This window comes from Scyliorhinus torazame, chromosome 2 (assembly GCF_047496885.1).
Source record: "Scyliorhinus torazame isolate Kashiwa2021f chromosome 2, sScyTor2.1, whole genome shotgun sequence".
NCBI classification, from domain to species: Eukaryota; Metazoa; Chordata; class Chondrichthyes; order Carcharhiniformes; family Scyliorhinidae; genus Scyliorhinus; species Scyliorhinus torazame.
The window spans coordinates 298,957,864-298,975,885 of record NC_092708.1 but is presented as its reverse complement, the minus strand read 5'-3'; the positions used below and the strand labels follow the sequence as shown (position 1 = coordinate 298,975,885).

The 18,022-nt window shown below is 51.4% G+C and overlaps 1 protein-coding gene across 6 annotated transcripts in view; it reads left to right on the top strand.

Annotated features, from left to right (window-relative positions):
- Positions 1–13,606: 13,606 nt before the first annotated feature.
- Positions 13,607–18,022, top strand: part of mipol1 (mirror-image polydactyly 1) — a 654,701-nt gene continuing 650,285 nt past the window's right edge. For 3 of the 6 annotated variants that reach the window (XM_072488851.1, XM_072488861.1, XM_072488810.1), the window contains exon 1: positions 13,607–13,767. The gene's annotated coding sequence lies outside the window, so the exon portion shown is untranslated. Of the gene's footprint in view, positions 13,772–18,022 lie in introns of all 6 variants that reach the window. The other 3 variants (XM_072488826.1, XM_072488837.1, XM_072488818.1) reach the window with 2 other exon arrangements.

Below are 18,022 nucleotides of genomic sequence, written 5' to 3'. Positions count from 1 at the left end.
GGAACAACATTGGCTATTCTCCAGTCCTCCGGGACATCCCCTGAAGACAGCGAAGATCCAAAGATTTCTGTCAAGGCCTCAGCAATTTCCTCTCCAGCCTCCTTCAGTATTCTGGGGTAGATCCCATCAGGCCCTGGGGACTTATCTACCTTAATATTTTTTAAGACACCCAACACCTCGTCTTTTTGGATCACAATGTGACCCAGGCTATCTACACCCCCTTCTCCAGACTCAACATCTACCAATTCCTTCTCTTTGGTGAATACTGAGGCAAAGTATTCATTTAGTACCTCGCCCATTTCCTCTGGCTCCACACATAGATTCCCTTGCCTATCCTTCAGTGGGCCAACCCTTTCCCTGGCTACCCTCTTGCTTTTTATGTACGTGTAAAAAGCCTTGGGATTTTCCTTAACCCTATTTGCCAATGACTTTTCGTGCCCCCTTCTAGCCCTCCTGACTCCTTGCTTAAGTTCCTTCCTACTTTCCTTATATTCCACGCAGGCTTCGTCTGTTCCCAGCCTTTTAGCCCTGACAAATGCCTCCTTTTTCTTTTTGACGAAGCCTACAATATCACTCGTCATCCAAGGTTCCCGAAAATAGAGAACATACATAGAACATACAGTGCAGAAGGAGGCCATTCGGTCCATCGAGTCTGCACCGACCCACTTAAGCCCTCACTTCCACCCTATCCCCGTAACCCAATAACCCCTCCTAACCTTTTTGGTCACTAAGGGCAATTTATCATGGCCAATCCACCTAACCTGCACGTCTTTGGACTGTGGGAGGAAACCGGAGCGCCCAGAGGAAACCCACGCAGACACAGGGAACACGTGCAGACTCCGCACAGACTCAGTGGGGAATCGAACCTGGGACCCTGGCGCTGTGAAGCCACAGTGCTATCCACTTGTGCTACCGTGCAGCCCACATAGTGCATGGTCAACCTTAAAGTCCACTATAACAAGGACTTGTGAAGCAGTCTTTGGTCTCTCTATCAGGAAACAGTGTGACTGGTTTGAAAAAATGAGCAAGAGATGCAGAATCTAATTGAGCATAAGTGCAGAGCTTTCATCGGCTGGAAACTGCATACCCCAAAAGAAAAGGAAAGGTCCGACAAACGTCTGCATAAAATCTGCAACATTAAGAATAAATGTTGGGTAGAAAGAACACAGGAGATCCAAAAATTAATGGGCACCAACGACATGCGCAGTTTGTTCAGCACTATCAGGATGATCAATGGCCCACTTACCCTACATCTGCGCTTACTTTAAACCTGTCACATATCTAACTTTAGCCCATTCTAATGTTTTTTTATAATGTATTTCATTCCAAACATATTCAAAGGTACAAAAACATAAGAAAGCATTCTCCACACCTCAGTTTGCAGGTCCCCCCTTCCCCGTATTCACCCCCTTCGGCGGGCAGGGTTCAACAAGGCCAAGGTGGTGCTGTACCGGCGGCAGATCAGGTTTGGGGTGCTCTACCCGGTGAAATTATGGGTGATGTTTGGAGGCCGGGAGTATTCTTTCAAGATCCCAGAAGCGGCCGAACATTTCATTAAGGAGCATAAACTGTTGGACAACTGAGTGGACAATGCTTGGGAACTGGGGTGCTGGCACTTAGTAATGGGTGGGAACATGTTCGAAGTGGGGGTAGGGATTGGGGGATTTTCGTTCCCTCCAGTTTGGAGGGGGTCCTTTTTTGGGTTTGTTGTTTACCGTTGGGATTTTAAGGGGTGAAAGGTTTATGTGGTGATGGATGTTCCCATCCCCCCTCCTGTTTTATGGGACTGTTTGTGTTTACCATTTGTTTGTCTGCATTTGGGGGCGACGGCCTGGGATTCAGGAGAAGTCTTTGTTTGGGTGGGAGAGGGCAAGGTCAGCAGGGAGCCTTCTTGAGCTGAGGAGTGGGCGGAGGGAGGTGCCTTTGGGCAGGGGCTGTTAGGCTAGTAGGTGATTCTGGTGAACGGAAGTGAGATGGTGGGGGAGAAGGCTGAGAGAGATGGCCGGGGAAGGGGGGTGGAGGGAGGAGGGGAGGGGGGAGTTGCGATGTGGCAGGGGGTGGGAGATGACATGATCAGAGGCGGAGAAGGGGGCCATCTGGGATGGGCTAGGAGTTGGAGTTAAGCAAGGATGATGACGGATGTAAGAGGGGATTGGAGGCGTAAGCCTCCGGTGTGTCTGGTAACGCGGAACGTCCGGGGACTGAATGGGCCAGTTAAAAGGTCACAGGTGTTCGCACACCTCAGGAGCCTGAAAGCGGGGGTGGTCTTTCTGCAGGAAACACACCTCTGTGTGAAGGACTAGGTTAGGTTAAGGAAGAGCTGGATCGGGCAGGTTTTCCACTCAGGGTTTGATTCGAAATCGAGTGGAGTGGCGATTTTAATGAACAAAATAAATGGGATTTGTGAGTGCGAAGGAGGTGAGGGATCCGGGTGGGAGATATGTCATTGTGAGAGAGGTATTGGAAGGGGAGCCGCTGGTTCTGATAAATGTGTATGTCCCAAATTGGGATGATGTGGATTTTATTAGGGGGTTGCTTGCAATGATCCCAGATTTGGCCATGCACCAGTTGATCATGGGAGGAGATTTTAACTGTGTCCGAGAGCCTAGGATGGATAGGTCGAGCCCCAGGGCGATAGGTATGGTACAAATGGCAAGGGAGCTGGGGGGTGGGGGTTGGGGGGTTTATGGAGAGGATGGGTATGGTGGATCCATGGCACTTTCAGAACCCGGGGGGAAGGGAGTGTTCCTTCTTTTCACACGACGAGGTGTATTCGAGGATTGATTACTTTGTCGCGAGTCGGGAGATTTTGGTTGGGGTGGAGGGGGCAGAGTAAATGGGGATAGTTATCTCGGTCCATGTGCCCCACTGGCTGGAGATTCGGTTTAGATCGGGGTGAGAGCAGAGGCCAGGGTGGTGGTTTGACTCGGGGTTGTTGGAAGATGGAGGTTCTTGTGATGAGGTGCGGGCGGCGATTTAAGGAGTATGTGGAGTTGAATCTGAATGGGGAGGTGTTGGCAGCTATTTTTTGGGAAGCACTGAAGGCAGTGGTCCGGGGGGAAATTATTTTGTTTAAGGCTCGTGTGGATAGGAAAAGGAGTGAGGAAGATGACTGTCTAGTGAGCGAGACAGTGGAGGTGATAATGGAATATTCGAGGGTGCCCACCGTGGAAGGATTGGCGAGGAGGAAAAAGTTGCAGGGGCAATTTGACAGGGTGACAACGGGTAGGGTGGTAGGGCAACTGCGTAGGGCAAGAGGGGTGCAATATGAGTATGGGGAGAAGGCGAGCCGCATGCTGGCGCACCAGCTGGAGAGGCAGGCCGCGTCCAGGGATGTATTGTAGATACGGACTCGGGCTGGAGATGTGGTGTCGGAGCTGGGGAAGATAAACAAGGCGTTTAGGGAATACTACCAGGGACTGTATGGGGCAGACCCAAGGGAAGAGGAGGGGAGATGCAGCGGTTTCTGGATGAGCTGAAATTTCCCCAGGTGGAGGAAGCAAAGAGGCAGGCATTGGAAGAGCCCCTGGGTCTGAGGGAGGTGCTGGATAGTATCAGGGGTATGAAGTCGGGAAGGCCCCAGAGTCGGATGGGTACCCGGTGAAATTTTATAATGAATTTGCGATGGAATATCACTATTGAACACGGATGTATTGCTTCTTGGCCTTTTGGCTAAGATGAGCGTGAGGTCAGGTGTAATGCCTGGATCTGGTATGTCTCTCTTGTGGGGATCATGAATTGGATTAAATTTGAATTGTTTTTTTGAGCAGGCAAGGAGCTGTCCACACTCTGAGCTCTGGCTTTGTAACTCTGATGAAGTAAACAAAAAAGAACACAGATGTGAAAGTATTGGCTAAGCTGTTGGCGGGGTGGAGGGAGGATTGTGTCCTGCTGGGGTGGTTGCAGAAGGTAAAACAGGCTTCGTAAAGGGCAGGCAGCCCTGAGTAATATAAGACGGTTGTTGAATGTAGTGAAGAATCTGTCGGCGGCTCTGCTGGTGGTGTCCATGGACATGGAGAAGGCATTTGATCGGGTGGAGTGGTGGTACTTGTTCGAGGTTTTGGGAAGGTTAGGGTTTGGGCAGAGATTTGTGGCATGGGCGCAGTTGCTGTAGGTGGCTCCAAAGGCGAGTGTGAGGACGAATAATATGAGTTTGCGGAGCTTTGACTTACACAGGGGTATGAGGCAGGGGTGCCTTTACTGTTTGCGCTGGCCACAGAGCCGTTGGCGATGGCTCTCAGAGGGTCGACTGAGTGGCAGGGGATTAGGAGGACAGAGGGAGCATTTGGTGTCTCTCTATGCCGATGACCTGTTGCTGTATGTTTCAGATCTGCTGGAGAGTATGGGGAGGATTATGGGCCTGCTGGGGAGAATTGGAGGGTTCTCGGGGCATAAACTGATGGATGGAAAAGTGTGGTTTTTCTCGTGAAGGAGCTGGGACGGCGGGCAAATTTATGGGGGATGCCATTTACGGTAGCGAGGGATAGATTTAGGTACTTGGGGATTCAGGTAGCGAGGGAATGGACAGGGCTTCATAAGTGGAACTTAACGAAGCTGGTGGAGGAAGCGAGGGAAGATCTTAAGAGGTGGGACACACTGCAGTTGGCATTGACGGGGAGGGTCCAAGTGGTGAAAATTAATATTCTGCCGAGGTTCTTGTTTATCTTTCAGGCTTTCCTGATCTTCATACCAAAGGCCATTTTTTGGAAATTGGACACGATTATTTCAGACTTTGTATGGGCAGGAAAGGTGCCGAGGGTCGGGAGGACCCTGCGACAGAGGCAGAGGCAGTTGGCATTGCCAAAACTGCTTCATTATTATTGGGTGACGAATGTGGATAAGGTGCGGCGATGGTGGGAAGGAGAAAGGGTTAGAGTGGGTTAGGATGGGGAAGGAATCTTGTAAAGGGTTCCAGTTTGAGGGCTATGGTGACAGCAGCGTTGCCAATGGCTCTGAGTAGGTATTCAGGGAGACCTGTGGTGCAGTCCATGGTGAAGATATGGAATCAGTTGAGGGGGCATTTTAGGGTGGAAGGGATGTCGGTGTTCATACCGCTGTGCGAGAATCATGGGTTTGAGCCGGGGGTGGGGGGAGAAGAATTGGGGATATATACAAGTGGCTGGTGGGGCAGGGAGGCGAGTGGGTGGTGAAGATCAAGGAGAAATGGGAAGGGGAGATAAATTGGGGAGTATGGAGTGAGGCACTGCGTAGGGTAAACAGGACCTCCTCCTGTGGAGGGATGAGTCTGATACAGTTTAAGGTGGTGCTCAGGGTGCATATGACCTGGGCGAGAAGAGTGGGTTCTTTCAGGGGGTAGCAGATGAGTGTGAGAGGTGTGGGCGGGGGCCAGCGAATCACACGCACATGTTGTGGGGTTGCGAAAATTGGGCAAGATTCTGAGCGGGAGTGTTCGTGGTCTTAGCCACGATAATGGGAGAGGTGGAGGACCCGGACCATTTGGTGGCGATATTTGGGGTTTCAGAGAAGCCAGAGCTCATGGAGAGGAGGAAGGCCGATGTCATGGCCTTCGCCTCTGACTTCATGGCAGCAAATTTTGCTGGAGTGGCGGTCGGCATCGCCACCAGGGGTAGCAGCTTGGTTGGGTGACCTGTACGGCTTCCTGCGTTTGGAGAAAATAAAACATGAGTTAAGGGGCTCTGCAGAGGGGTTTGAGAAAAGGTGGGGGATGTTTGTGAATGCGTTTGAGGGGCTGTTCGTTGCGGGGGTTTAGGGTTAGGGTGTTGAAAAAGGGGGAAAAATTTGTAGAGACTGTGTAGTTGATTGCTGGGATGTATGTTTCCGGGGTGTTGTGTTGTAACCTGTTTTGGTACATGTTTCTCATAAAATACATGTTTAAAAAATGATCAGTCCCCACCGTATCTCAATGCCCTCCGCTGACCCCCTCAATTCGAACTTGATCTTTTCCAGCCGGAGAAAGTCGTACAGGATCCGAGTCAGGCCGCCACCCCCAGTGGTGTTGTCGAATGCCATTCCAACAAAATCTTTCGCCGGGTAACAAGAGAGGCGAAGGCCACAACGTCAGCTTTCCTTCCTTCCATTAGTTCTGGCATTTCCGACACCCCAAAAATTGCCACTATAGGGTGCGGCCCAGCCGCAACCCCACAATTTTTGATAATGTCCCAAACACCCCCTCCCAGTATCTCTCCAACTTCTCACAGCCCCAGAACATATGTACGTGATTTGCTGGTCATCGCCCACACTTGTCTGCCACCTCCTGGAAGAACCCACTCATCCTCGCCCGAGTCATAGAACCCTATGAACCACCTTAAACTGAATCAACCTCATCCTTGCACATGAGGTTGAATTCACCCTGTGCATCGTGTCACTCTACACTCCCCATCCTATCTCCAAACCCATCCCCCGCAGCTCCTCCTCCCATTTCTCCTTAATCCTCACCACCTGGGGCAGCATGGTGGTGCAGTGATTAGAACTGCTGCCTCACAGTGCCGAGGTGCCAGGTTCGATCCCGCTCTGGATTACTGTCCGTGTGGAGTTTGCACATTCTTCCTGTGTTTGCGTGGGTTTCATCCTCACAACCCAAAGATGTGCAGGATTGGTGGATTGGCCACGGTAAAATTGCCCCATAATTGGAAAAAAAAGTGAGTAAAAGGGCTAACCCGACAATTATTTGTTTTTGTTCACTCAGCTTAATATATCAATTTATCGTTTTATGCTATAATTTGTGATTTAGGAGTTTAATATATATTGCCGCTATCTCCTGGATTTTAAAAAAATTGTCAAACTAAGATCGAAAATTAAAGCCTATGGTCAGGATAGCTCCAAACCATGCTCCTGTTTGGTTTACCTGGTAATTAACTGATGCAAATGCAGTATTAATGCATACACCTGAACTCGCTTCACTTCAGCAACTCCACCCTCTCCCACAGCTTTTCCAGACTTGCAAACCTCTCCTCCAGATTTCAATCCCTCGCCCTCACCAGCCCCACCTCTCTCCACTTCCTATACATGCCACCCGTCTCCCCCGGCTTAAACCCATGATTCCCACATAGTGGTGTTAGCACTGATCTCCCCATCATCCTGAAGTACCTCCTCAACTGGTGACATACCTTAATCGTGGACTGTACCACTGGGCTTACCGTATACCTCCTCGGCACCAGCGGACGTCCCGCTGCTATCATGGCCCCCAAGCTGGACCACCAACAGACTCCTCCTCCATCCTAACTCACTCTCACCCCTCTCCTTCCCATCACTGCCTCACCTTCTCCGCATTCGCTGCCCAGTAGTAGTGCAACAGATTCGTTAACGCTAACCTCCCTTTCTGCCTCTGTAACAGGGCCCTCTTAACCCTAGGTATTTTACCCACCCACATGAACTCCAAAATCACTCCATCCAGTTTCAGGAAAAAGGCCTTCGGAATGAAGATTGGGAGGGACTGGAATACAAACAGAAACCTTAGCAGAACGTTCATTTTTACCACCTGGGTCCTTCCCGCCAATGTCAGGTGCAAAGTATGTCAACTCCTAAAGTTCTCCCTGACCACCTCCACCAACTTGGTCAGGTTCCATTTGTGCATCGTCACCCACTCCCTCGTCACCTAAACCCCCAAATAGCTAAACCTGTCCCTGGCAACCCCAAATGGCAATACCCCAAGATTGGCTCCCTGACCCGCCGCACTCACCGAAAAAAACTCAATCTTTCCATCATTCAGCTTACAGCCCAAGAAGACAGCAAACCTCTCAGGGCAGCACGGTAGCATTGTGGATAGCACAATTGCTTCACAGCTCCAGGGTCCCAGGTTCGATTCCGGCTTGGGTCGCTGTCTGTGCGGAGTCTGCACGTCCTCCCGGTGTCTGCGTGGGTTTCCTCCGGGTGCTCCGGTTTCCTCCCACAGTCCAAAGATGTGCAGGGTTGGTGGATTGGCCATGATAAATTGCCTTTAGTGTCCAAAATTGCCCTTGGTGTTGGGTGGAGGTGTTGAGTTTGGGTGGGGTGCTCTTTCCAGGGGCCGGTGCAGACTCGGGGGGCCGGGTGGCCTCCTTCTGCACTGTAAATTCAATGATAATCTATGATTAATCTAGGACAAAGGTTCGGCACAACATCGTGGGCCGAAGGGCGTGTTCTGTGCTGTATTTTGTATGTTCTATGTACCTGTCCCTTCAATGGGATCATGATCACTTTTAATAACAGCATTATGTTACTGGAAAGCTGCCATTTGGTCCTCCGCAACCATGCCCGGAATGCAGCCTCCCCACCACCAACCGAGCCAACAGCCCCACATCCGCACTCAACAGTGACACGTGTGTGCAGACTCCAACAGGGCCCCCCCACTCCCCAGGACCAGCGCAATCTATGCCTGGGCCAGTGCCCCCAGCAGCTTCGCCCATCAAACCCCCCAGCAAATGCGATGCCAACTCCGCCGCGAACCACCGCACAGAACTCCGCCGGGCAACTTCACCCCATTCCCCCCTACGCTATCCATCACCTACCCAAACCTTAGCATACCCCGCCCCCCCCTCATCCCAGTGGATATTCCAGCACCCGCGGGCCCGGCATGCCACCCCAATTTGTTTATAACCATAATGGGCAGCTCCAGCTGCTGCCCGTCTGTCCCACTGAACAGCCCCGTCCATGGTAATATGGTGAAAATCACTTTAGCTCCCATTGGCGATGGTGGCCACTGGCCCCACAGCTGAAGGCTAATTAATGCTGATGAGGAATTCTAGTAATGTAAGCACTTCACAACTCCCAAGTGGATTTCCATGGGTGCACATGCCAAGTCGCAGGGAGCTCTTACTGCCTCGCATCCCAATCTGTGAGGCCTGGACACTTTGCCTGGACACTGGAGACATCTGCACCAGAGAGACAGCAGCCAACATTATCACACCCAAAAGCTGGGCCACAGCACTGGGAACATCCCCACGATAGAGGGTGCGTGTGTGGATTGGGGAAGGAACCAGCACCTGGCCCAAAAAACATTTCCAGCGGGTGTCTGGGGTACAGGGTCCTGTCGCGTTGGATGTTCCACTATACAAACGAACCAACACGATTGTCGATGGTACAACTCTGTTTTATTACTCTTGATAACAACATCTGTTAACTCATGGCTGTGGTTCGTACTTTACCCGTTAACCTGTGGACCTAGCCCTAACACTATTTTAGAGAGGCACTCAGTGACGAATGTGATATAAAATAGTTACTTTAGAGATATTAGTTAATGTAATGTAGAAATAAGCCACTTTGATTCTGGCAAGTAGAGACAAAGGATTTTAGACCGCATGGAAAAAAGCAGGAAGAGGTGTGTCTATGAGAGTGATGCTGAATTGATAGGGGCCGGAGAAAGGGATTGGAAGTGAGCCAATCAGAATAGATCAAACAAGTCAGGAGGGACATAGGATGACCTATGGGTGTCGAGTATGTGAAACTTGATGCCATTTGAATGTATCAGTACTGATCTCTTTGTCTGGGACATTCACTTAGTTCCCGGGGCTGCAGAGAGCAACATGTTATCTGTATCACTGTGGACTAGGTAGCTTGCAAGCTGAATAAAATAACTAATGTTATACCTGCAAATCCATCTCGACTTTTATTGAGGCCAGACTGACGGATAAAGAAATTTGGGATTCAACATCAGCACATGGTGTATGTCTGAGTGGCACGCTGTGAGCTCTGAGCTATCTCCTTCTGGAATGAGCGGGAACTGTGGTGTTCCCCGTTTTATAGTGCGTGTGCTCTCACTGGTGATTGGCTGTGATGTTGCGTGTGTGTTGATTGGTCCGTTGATCTGTCCATCAGTGTGTGTGTTTGCACCATATGTTTATATTGTTGCTCGTTTTAGCCTTAGTTTAATTGCTCTAATTCTGTCACCTTTGCTCGAGTCGCCAGGTATCTTTCTGATACCGCCACCTGGTTCAAGTCCGAGTAATGATTAATAATCCAACACACCGCTTAGTAAGAGTTAAATCAACGCTCATTTATTATATACAGCAATCAATACTTATACATTAATTCTACTTCTAAGCTACTTCCTACAACTAACAGGCCAATACTTAACTTTGGAAATGGCCCACCAAGTCAGGGAAACGAACGGCCTTTCAAATGGGTTCGGAGCCTGCAGGATTCAAAAGCTGGTACAAGTCGATAGTCAGGAGTGCCTATCAGGTAGCGATCGTTGGAGTAAAACTTACGTTCTCTTGCAGAAGGGTCTCGAAGGGTGCAGAGAGAAGAAAGGTCGATTTGAACTTGGCCCCTATTCTTATAGTCCCCAAGGGCTTCCCGCCTCTCGGGGCGGACCTTGTACCTGGTTCCAAGTGATTGGACTTGGTCCCAATCACTTGGTTCGATATTCTCCAATACTGGAGCGATTCCTTGATCGAGGGGTGGTCGTTTACCTCTCCTTGTGTCAGCTCCTGCTGGCGCCGAAAGGTCTGGGTCTGCTTTGTGTGTCTATTTTGTATCAATTGTTCCCGGGGATTGCTGATTAATATGCAGATGGCTGGGGTGTTGTCATGTTGATGGCTGCAGGTATCGGTTTGGTCTGGCTTCTCCAGAGGCGAATACACTGTTTTACCTGCAGCTGTCTGAGTCCTGTTGGCTGATTTTCCCATCAGCCTCTTCCGTTCGCCATTTTAAATCGGGGTTTGGCTATTCTAATCGGGAGTCAGCCATTTTACATGGCTACAATATGAATATCATGACAGGTCCGGGGTCCATTTCCCAGGGATCCCTGCTGCGTCCAGGGGTGTATGTGGAGGGCGTGTTGGATGGTACCACGAGGGAGTCATGGGATGTGAGGGCGGGGGAGGTGTGGGGGAAAACACAGGTCCGGGGTGGAAGCCATAGCTGATTGTCACCCTCTCCAATTCCTTACAGATATAACATTAGGGCTGTCATTGAGCGGTGCATCGAACTGTTGAAAATGCAGTTCCGATGCCTTGACCGCTCTGGTGGTGCACTGTAGTACACCACCCGGAAGGTCGCGCACTTTGTGGTGGTCTGCTATGTCCTCCACCACCTGGTACAGCAGTGGGGCGAGGTGATGGATGTGGAGGAACATGTTGCCACCTCCAAGGAGGAGGAGCCAGACTAGGAAGGGCTGGAAGACCAGCCCGGGGAGAACCCGTGGGAGCAGCTGGAGGATGAAGGTCAGTCGGCGGCAAGGGTCCTACTTGTACGGAGGCCCTCATCCTCGCCTGCTCCTCAAAGGACATGGCCCCTCCGCCCCATCCCACACCATTACCCACTCTGCCTCCTTTACCCCGTTCCTGCACAAATCGCCCTGTTCCACCCTTCCAGGGTCTGTGATACATCACTCTCGGGTGATGGGCCTATGTCGGCACTGTCAGCGGGTCAATATATAAGGTAGGAGGATGAGCTGAGCTGTGGCGCTCCTCAATCTATTCCTGTGTCTGACTCCTGTCTGTCTGCTGAATGCGTGCTCACACCCATCACCTGCATGTGGTATGCCTTGGGGGTGGGGCTTGCGCCTAGGAAGCGCGGAGAGCTCCTGGGGGAAGAGAGCGAGGGTGCAGGCTGTCCCAGTGTGGAATAACAAGATAGAGGCTTCATATGTTTTGGGTGCAACGTGTTTTAATGGTGTACAAGTACAAGAGTGACCCCAACTGTCCCTAGCTTCCGACGGTCCTGCCCCTCCTCCCAGTGATCCTTGATGTGCTTAGCTCTCTGTGCTTTACCGCTACAACTAGGTGTGTCCCCAGGAGAGACATCAGAGGTGGAGGCAGCCTGCTGCTTACCACATCCTGTGGCCTTTGATGACCTTGGCAGGTGTCCTCTGGAGGGCCCCTGCTGACTTGGTGGTGTCGCGGTGCTCAGCCATGGACGTCACTGACAGAGCTACACCTTGGACACCACTACTTTGGCTGCTGACATTGTTTTCCACTGCGGTCACCACTCTAGCAGTGTTGGCCTTGGTGCCATGTATTTCCGGCTCTATCTCCTGCACACTCAGCCTTTGCGACTCCTATCCACTAAGGACCCATTGGAGTGTCGTTGACATCTCTCTGAATTTCATGGCCAAACCCTATCGACTGAATCAACGCCTGGATTGCCTGGTCCAGAGGCTCAGCATCTGACAGGGACTCAGCTGGGCCCTAGCATCCAGCTGACCCTCGGCTGCTGTCTCACCTGGATATTCCTGCCACCACCTGATGTGCATCTGTAACTGTGTGGTGCTCACGATACTGTGCCCCAGAAGCCTGTCTACTACTTTCGTCCACCGAGGTGTGTGTCTCAACACTGGTGGAGAGTGGGGATGACAGCTGTGACGCATCGATGGTGGCATCCTTGGAACTCTCCTCCCTTGGGGGGGGGGAGAGAGAGGGGTGGCAGGGGCACCACATATGGGCCAGTGCCACCAGTGGGAGATCTTGTGGGGAAATGGACATGTGCTCAGAGACAGAAGGACACCATGCTCAAAGAACATAGAAGAGCAAAGAACAATATAGCCCAGGAACAGGCCCTTCGGCCCTCCAACCCTGTACTGGTCATGATACCAACCTTGGCCAAAACCCTAAAGAACTAAGAACAATCGTAGGGGGTGACCTGCCGCCTGTCTTGGTTACCAACTTCTCCTGCGGGGACACAGTGGGGAGCATTGCAAGTCGAATGCTTCATGCAATGTGGGGGTGGTATGGCGGCAGACAAGCATGTACACCACTTCTGGTCATGGTGTGTACTGATAGGCGCAGTAGTGTGCAGGGGCACCTCACAGTATTGTGCTGGTGGGCAGCATCCAGGGCTGGCAGGCAGGACCAGTGCCAACCCTCCTGTGCGGCTCAGCGGAGATTGTCGATCTTCTTGCGGCACTGGTCACACTCCTCGCGCTGGCAGCTGCAGCCACCGCCTCCCAGGCAGCACTGACTGATCTGTGGCTGACCCTCCAACCCCCTTGGGGGAAACAGGGGATTTAACCTTCCTGGACTTGACCACACCGATGAGCCCGGCTAGTTCAGCAGCCGAAATTGCAGTGTTGGTCTACGCGGTGGCATGGCTGCGTGCTGCCTGGGGTTAACTTTGCAGGATATTGGGGGGGGGGGGGGGGGGGAGGGGGGTCCCGGTTGACAACGGCGGGCCAGTAAATATAGTTGCCGGGTCGCCTCGGCCACTGAAAAACACGCGGCGGGTTGGTCGGTAAATCCCGCCCTGAAAACGAATGGATTAAATCGCGCCCGTTCAATCGGTTTCTCGCTCCACAGGTGCTACCTGACCTGCTGAGTTTATCCAGCATTTCGGTTTTCATTTGATTCCCAGAATCAGGCTTTCCTACTCATGCGTTCCTCCAAGCGTTCAATCCCGCAGCTTGTCTGCAAACGTTTGCCGCCGTCGCAGCAGGGCGCCGCCATGTGTGCCCCCAGAGTCGTCCTTTTCCCAAAGAAATTAAATCCCGAGGCGAGCACAGCGACGGGAGGCCAAAGGCAAGAAATGATGATGATGTGGGGGAGAGCCCTGGCATGGCATTTCTCATCCATCCCGGGCAGTCGATCTCCAAACTGCGCTGATGGACATGACCGACTCTGATGAGCCAGCGGCGGTGACCACCCCGCGAGATCGCTGCACGATTGTTCCCGAGGGGCGGCCGGCCGGCAGGTGACCCGGAAGCGCGGTGACCCGGAAGCGCTGTGACAAGTCGCTCGATTCGAACGCGGGTCGGTTGGAAAGTGCCGGCTGGAAGCGCGAGCGAGTGGGGCTGCAGCCGAGGTGCTGGTGAGCAGCTGTTGCTGCAAGTACAAAGTTGGCGGTCCAAGCATTAAAACTTCCGGTCTGCGAAAAGTAAGTAAGTAAATGAGCAAGCGAGCTTGTTTGGGAAGAACTCTGTGCTTTCACTGTCTGTCTGGTTGCTCCACTGTCCGTAACGCCGGGCGGGTCATTAATCCTGTCTCACTGGTAACGTCCAAGATAAAGCAAAGCACGATTTACTAAATAAACAGTCATACCGGAGATCCATAACATCCTGGTCGCTACAGCAATGCTAAATATGGTTTATTAGGACACGCAACATATATCATTTCTCGTCTGTTGCAAATTGTCATTAATTTATTAGGGGTAGGCTATAAGGAATGTGCCTAATCTAATTGTTTTCAAACAACGTATGAAATCAATGAGCAAAGAATAGTGTTATAGATTTGTTGTAAGGTTGTTTGGTGCCTCACTAAGCGGCCTGGAGACTTGTATGGTTCAACATAAACATATATTGGTAACCCATAACAATATATACACCTCTAAGCCATACCCTGTGTGGCTGTTGCTTCTATGTTGGATCCTTCCAGACTCTGCGGCACGTCCATTTTCGTGTGAATCACAGAATAATACACTGCAGAAGAGGCCCTTCAGCCCATCGAGTCTGCACCGAGGCATGAAAGATACTTTACCTGCCTACCTAATGCCAGCACTTGGCTCATAGCCTTGAACGTAATGATGCACCAAGTGCTCATCCAGGTGCTTTTTAAAGGGTCTGAGGTAACCTGCCTCTACCACCCTCCCAATCAGTGCTTCCCAGACTGTCACCACCCTCTCGGTAAAACGTTTTCCCCTTAAATCCCCCCTAAACCTCCTGCCCCTCACCTTGAACTTGTGTCCCCTCGTAACTGACCCTCCAACTAAGGGGAACAGCTGCACCTTATCCACCCTGTCCATGCCCCTCATAATTTTTTAAACCTTGATCAGGTCGTTCCTCAGTCTTCTCATCTCCAGTGAAAACAACCCAAGTCTATCCAACCTCTCTTTATAACTTGGCAACATTCTGTTGAATTGCCTCTGCAAATCCTCTTTCAATTTTAAAAAAAAATTCTCATTTTTCACATTTTCTCCCACATTTACATCCATCAACAATAAACAATAATCAGCAAGATATGTCAGTCCCCATAATAACAACAATCCCATCTACCCACCAACCCCCAAACCTCAACCCGCATGTTTACATAAACAAATGACAAAAAGGAATCCGGGATTACCCGTAGTCACCCTTAATCTTACACAGCTCCCCCCCCCGGCCCCGGTCTCCAGCTCCTCCTGTCCACTGCCTCTTGTAAAACTCCTCCTCCCAACCTCGGTTCCTTCCCCCCAACTTTCCACCCCGGCTAGACCACTCGGACCCTGTTTTGCCAGGCTCCGATGGCTGCAGCCCCTCCCCCCACCTCACTCCCGTTCACTGGCCGGCTTAAACCGGCCAGCGTGGAGGGCCCGCCCGGGTCCCTTTCCCACTTGCCCGGCCCTCGGAAAGCTCAAAGATCCCCTTTTAGCACACAAACCCCGCATATCCACCTACACCCCAAAGAACCCTCATTTCGAGTGAAAGTCCCTTCCCTTGTCCAAATATATACCACATTGGCTCCTTTAGTCTCTACACCTGCGCGCAGTGATACAAAAAAGAAGAAAATACAGTCGTGAGGTTACATCGGCACATGGCCATTCCTCAATTTGGCAGTTCTGCCACAGTCCTTTTGCTTTCGCAAACTCCTCCGCTGCTTCCGCCGTTCCAAAATAAAAGTCCCTGAGCTTGTAAGTCACCCTCAGCTTCGCTGGATATACAATGCCGCACCGCATCTTGCTAATGTACATTGCCCTCTTCACCCGGTTGAAGGCAGCCCGCCTCCTTGCCAGCTCCACCGTAAAGTCCTGGTATACACGTATACCAGCTCCAGCCCACTGCACCTCCCGCTTCTGCTTGGCCCAGCTCAGGACCTTCTCCTTCACACTGTACCTACGGAAGCACAGAGTCACTGCCCTTGGCGGCTCACTCGCCTTTGGTACAGGCCTCCACGACCGATGAGCCTGATCCAGTTCATATCGGGAGGGATCCTCCCCCTCCCCCAATAGTTTTGCCAGCATTGCGGCAAAATACTCAGTCGGCTTCGGTCCTTCAACTCCTTCGGGTAGCCCCACAATCCTCAAATTCTGTCGCCTGGATCTATTTTCCAGGTCTTCCATTTTTCCTCGCAGATCATTGTTAGTGTCCATCACCTTCCGCATCTCTTTCCCCATCGAGGCAAGTTGATCACCGTGCTGAAATAACGTCTCCTCCACTTCCTTCAGCGCCTCCCCTTGCTCTTGCAACTCTGCCACTGCGCTCGCCACCTCCGTCCTCACCGGGGAAACCGCCTCCTCCACCAGCGCACTCAAAACCTCCCTCATCTCCTTCCTCACCGTCTCCATGCATTTTGCAATCTGCGCCAACTGCTTTTCAAATTCCGCAGCCATCACCGTAGTTATTTCTTCAGCCGTAAGCAGTGCGGCCTTCCCTGGTGCTCCAGCCTCCATTTTCCTTGGTGACCCCGCGGTGACCTTTCCACTCCCCGACGGACCTTCAGCTGTTTTTTTTCCGGCCGTTTTCTTGCTCACCCTCGACAGTTTTCTTTGTTTTTTTCCTCCTGTGTCTTCACTGTGTCTCCTCCGTGCCTTCTCCCTGCTTCTGCCGCCTCTGTGGACCCTGGGACCGGGCTTAAAGCCCCGAAAATGCCGTTGCCGAATGGGAGCCCTCCATTGTGTGGCCGCCTCCTGCCCGTCGTCACCGGAAGTCCGCCTCTGCACATCCTCAAGTGCCATTGCATCCTTCTTATAATATGACAACCAGAATTGCACACAGTACTCCAGCTGTGGCGTCACCAAAGTTCTGTACAACTCCAACATGATCTCCCTGCTTTTGTAATCTATGCCTCGATTGATAAAGGCGGGTGTTCCATATGCCTTTTTCACCTTAACCTGCCCTTCTGCCTTCAGAGATCTATGGATAAAGTTTCTCGGAACGTCCTAGTGTCAGGCCATTCATTGAATACTTCCTTATCAAAATACTCCTGAAGTGTAACACCTCACACTTTTTAGGTTAAATTCCATCTGCCACTTTTCTGCCCATTTGACCATCCCGCATCCCGTCGATATCCTCCTGTAATCTAACACACTCAACCTCACTGTTAACCACCCGGCCAATCTTTGAGTCAACTGTAAACTTACTAATCCTACACCCCACATAGTCATCCATGTCATTTATATGAATGACAAACAATAGGGGACCTGGGCGCTTCCGATGCTGGCCATGGAGTTAGTGGTAGATCCGGCTCAAATGCGTGACCCATTAGTGGGGTAGCTCCGGGTGCAGAAGGTGTAAAGGGAGCGGTTCTCCCTAAGATTGGCATGTCTACTGGCTACCAGACCTGGCAAAAAACAGTTAAATTGCTGCCTAAGGAATTGGAGGGGACCTGTGACGCAGCAGCAAATTGCAAGAATGGCGGAGGGGGAAGGGTCATCGCCAGTGGGAAAGCCCCAACGGGAGCAGTAGATGGCCTTCAAAGATGAATTTGGCAGGGCAGCACAGTGGTGCAGTGGTTAGCACTGCTGCCTTACAGTGCTGAGGTCCCAGGTTCGATCCTGGCTCTGGATCATATGGAGTTTGCACATTCTCCCCATGTTTGCTTGGGTTTCATCAACAAAAGATGTGCAGGTAGATGGTTTGGTTATGCTAAATTGCCCCTTAATTGGAAAAAATGAATTGGGTACTCTAATTTGTTTTTAAAAAAAGATGAATTTTGCCAGCAAGAGGAGATGCATGGCGACTGCTCGAAGGTCATTGAGCGAGCAGCAGCAGTTCTGCTAGGATCGATGAACCATGTAGAGAAGTGCGTTGGGGTGCAAGGGGCTATGATACCTGAGGTGGAGAAGGTGGTGTCCGACTAGAGCGATTGGCTTGTGTCCCTGGAGGTGGAGGTAGGAATCCTGGGGGACGTTATGCAAGTCGTTAAGAGTGAAAATCTGGGAGCAGGCGAACAGGTGCAGGTGGCAGAACATGCGAATTGTGGGTCTGCCAGTGGCTGTGGAAGAAACGAGTGCCACAAAATGTGTGTCGAGGATGCTGGCCGGGATGGTGGTGGAGAGGGGGCTGGATAAGGCCTCAGTGGACAGGGCCAAGCAGAAGCCGAGGGCGGGGGAGCCGTCGCAAGTGGTGATTGTGTGATGATTTGTGGAAAAGGAGAAGATCCTATGTTGGGCCAGGGAGAAGCGAGACTGTGAATGGGAGGGGAACCTTGTCTGATTT